Genomic DNA, 3616 nt, shown 5'->3' with positions numbered 1-3616 from the left:
TTTTATGGGTGGCCATGCCTCGTAAGCCTCTCGTACCCCTGGAGTTCCCATGGTATCCATCATGGGCATGGGGTTGGGGACTATCTCCCCTGGTGTTGGCGGTTCAAGACAAGCCAAGGTCTTAAGCCGTGTCTTAGAGAAGTAGGATACAAGCCACATATATAAAATGTCCTAGTAGCCACAGTTTTTAAAGAAACGGGCAAAATCAATTTTAACAATATATTTTCCTTAACCTAACAGACCCCAAATAACATTTCAACATGTAATTAATATAAAACTTACTGAGATAGTTCACTTTTTTTTTTTTTTTTGTACAAAGTCTTCTGTGTGTCTTGCATTTCCAGCACATCTCCATTGGGACCAGTCACACACATCTCAAGCACTCCACAGCAGCCATATCTGGCTCTCCTACAGACAGCACAGTTCTAGAACTTCCATAAACCCGGAGCGGGTGAAGTGGAGAACAGCAAGCGTCCAGGACTTGAAATAGCCTAACGCAGGGAGAACATGGCTTCAGTTTGGATGCGTGGACAGAGAGGCGGCCTCAGAGCTGCCTGTGAGCGACCCGGGGAGGGAAGGTCTCTCAGGTGCCCAGCCTGGGGGGAGGCCCTTAAAGAACTGACCTGCAGAGCTGCATGGTTCAAGGGTCCAGCCCCCAGTCCCTCTGGAAGCAAGCTCCTGTCCATTTTAACTAACGAAAGAAGGGTAGTGTATTCATTTAGGAGAGAAAGCTTGGTAGACATCGATGGAGAAAGTCCACTAACAGCTGCTCAGGGCCGAGGGGCTGGGCGGACAGGCAGGGGCCCAGCTTTCATTTTGGAGTGAAGAAAACGTTCTCCTTCCTGTGGTGATGCCGGCACAACGCTGCAAGTACACTAAAAACCACCCGCTGTACTCTGTGCTTGGGTGGGTTGTGTGGTCAGTGAATTATATCTCAAGTAGGCTTTTTTTTTTTTTTTAATTATTTATTTGAGAGAAGGAGAAAGAACAAGGGGAGGGGCAGAGGGAGAAAGGAAAATTGGAGCAGACTTCCCACGGGGCCTGGAACCCCAGGCCAGGCTCCATCCCACTACTCCGAGATCCTGATCTGAGCCCTAATCTAGAGTCGGTGAGCCGCCCAGGCGCCCCTCAATAAGGCTATTTATTTTTAATGTATCTAACACCTACTGTGTGCCAGGCACGCTGCAGACTCAGGAGTAAATAAAGCAAAAGCCGTCCTCCACCCCATGCAGTCTGGGGAAGGAGGCAGCCCCCAGACAACTCCACAAGCCATCTCAGGACTGCGGCGGAGGGAGCTGCAGGGAGGGGCAGGCTGCTGGAACGAGCACCTCCGAGAGGGGGCAGCACCGAGCTAAGGTGCCCCGACCTTGAAGAGCCCCAGAGGACCCGCGCGCGGGGCAGGTGGAGCCTGGAACCGCCTTCCAGGCAGTGGGAAGAGCCGACGCGGAGGCCCAGAGGCAGGGCGTGGCAGAGACTCGCAGAGGGGAGGAGGAAGAAGTGGGGGCCTGAGCAGCAGGAGAGAGCGGCAGGGGGCGGAGGCAGAGCGGTGGGGAAGGGGTGCGTGAAACTTTGAGAGTTGTTCGAGTGCGCACCACCCCCCTCTACTGTGGAGTGGACGGGAGGGGGGCGGACGGGACTCCGGGAGGGCGGGGGAGGGGGTCGCCGCACCCCGCCTCCCGCGTTCCTCTCAACAGGCCGTGCTCCGGGGGAGGGGCTGCTCGTGGACGGAACAGGAAGTCAGGTCTGTTCAGCGAGCAGCCCGCGGAGAGCCCCTGGAGGACAAAGGGGCGGCGGGGGGCGGCGGCCGGGCGGGGGGGACGCGGCGGGCCTGGCTCACACCTGTCGGCCTGTGGCGGCGCGGACGGGACAGGTCAGAAGGCGGGGTGGCAGCGCCCACGCCCCTGCGGCCCCAGCTGCTGCGGAGCCCGGCTGGGGCCGCGCCAGGCCCGCGGGTGGGGGCGGGAGGCGGCGCGCCCAGCCTCGGGCCCGTGACGTCAACGTTGCCATGGAGACTCCGGCTTTCCCTCCGCACGCCCTGCAGCTGCGGCGGACCCCGGGGCTGGGGAGGCTTCCGCGGGGCTGAGGGGAGCGGGAGGAGCGCGCCAGGGTCGTGCAGCTCTGCCCCAGAGCGCGGCCCAGCGAGACCCCGAGGGGTCCTGCCCCCCGCAGCTCGCACCCACCCCTGTCGCCCAGACGCGGCTCCTTTTCGTGCAGGCTGGGAGACGCTTTGGCATAAAAGAGCGCAGGGTCCCCCGCGGCCCTCCCCACAGTCACAGACCAAAGGGGCTTGCTCCGTCCGTCCCGTCGACCATCCCCCCCACCCCACTCCTGGCTCCAGGGTTTCGTGTCCACGAACCCTTTCCTTCCCAGAGTATGTAGCGAGGCCCGTAGTGAGGCCTTCCTGGGGCCCTGCGGCCCCCAGCACGACCCCGCGAGGGAGAAGCCGCAATCTGTCCCAGCCGCCGCCGGCTGGCCCCACCCGGAGGAGCGCACGTGGGCAGTGGGGTTCTCTTTGTCTCTCCTCCGTGCTCAGTCCCATCTTCCCTTCCAGATTCTTAAAGACACCTTCAGGAACACGGTGTCCAGGCAAGTTGACTTCAGGTTCACCTCCGGATTCTCGCTCATTTCAGGCCTCTTCCTTCTTCCCACTTCTAAGGGGGACGGGTGTGGGGGGGGGGGGGGATGAAGGTGGAAAGGGATACCTGTCCTGGACTTGGGAGGTGTTGCCCTTGTCCCTGTGTGCTCACTGCTGCTTCTCCACTTGGTCACCGGGGTGCTCGCGCTGTGGCCCCGGTGTGCGCACTTGGCAAGACTGGGTGGAGTGGGAGTGAGGGTCCCTGCCACAGGGTCCCCCCAGGTCCCTCCCCAAGTTGCTAGTCACCTACCTCCAGCTGCTTCTGATGTAGGAAAGAGGGAGTTAGGGTTCAACACCGATAGCCAAGGAAGAATTCTTGAGATGTCTTTGGTGCAAAAAGGTGATTTTATTATAAAAAGCATGGGGACAGGGCCCTGGGGCAGGAAGAGCCGCACTGGGGTCATGAGGCCCATTATAGACTTCCAGCTGGAAAGGGGGTTAGGAATAGCAGAAGTTTCTAAGGAATTTTGGAAGCAAGCTTTCCAGGACCTTGAGGAGCTAGCTGTTGTGGGAAAAGGTCATTTATTACCATCTGATAAAACCTTAGTCATGAGACCCTTCAGATGCATATGGGTGAGCCATAGGCGGGGGTGGGGGGGTGATTGCCAAAACATATCTTCCAGGGATTTAGAGATAAAGGAAGCTTCCAAAGGAACTTTTTTATGTTAAAGTAGATTTACAGAATCCTGGCTGCAGTGGTGGGGAGGGGTCACACTTGGATTGCCTTTTGCCCTTAGCAGTGAATAAAGACCAGACCCTCCGCCTTGGGGAGTCTGTGTTCTAGAGAAGTCAGGCAAGAAACAGAATTAATACGAAAAAGGATGTAGTGTCTTAAAAGGATAGATGTGATGGGAAGAAAACCCAAACAAGGGGATGGAGAGAATAGAGGAAAGGTGCCCCGGGAAGGCGTCAGTGAGAAGGGGAAATTTGGGTAAAGACCTGAAGGAGGAGAGGGAGGACCCAAGGGATATTTGGGGGGGG

This window comes from Lontra canadensis, unplaced genomic scaffold (genome assembly GCF_010015895.1).
Source record: "Lontra canadensis isolate GAN:19392208 unplaced genomic scaffold, GSC_riverotter_1.0 scaffold8, whole genome shotgun sequence".
NCBI classification, from domain to species: Eukaryota; Metazoa; Chordata; class Mammalia; order Carnivora; family Mustelidae; genus Lontra; species Lontra canadensis.
The sequence above is the reverse complement of the archived record's forward strand: the minus strand, read 5'-3'. Positions refer to the sequence as shown.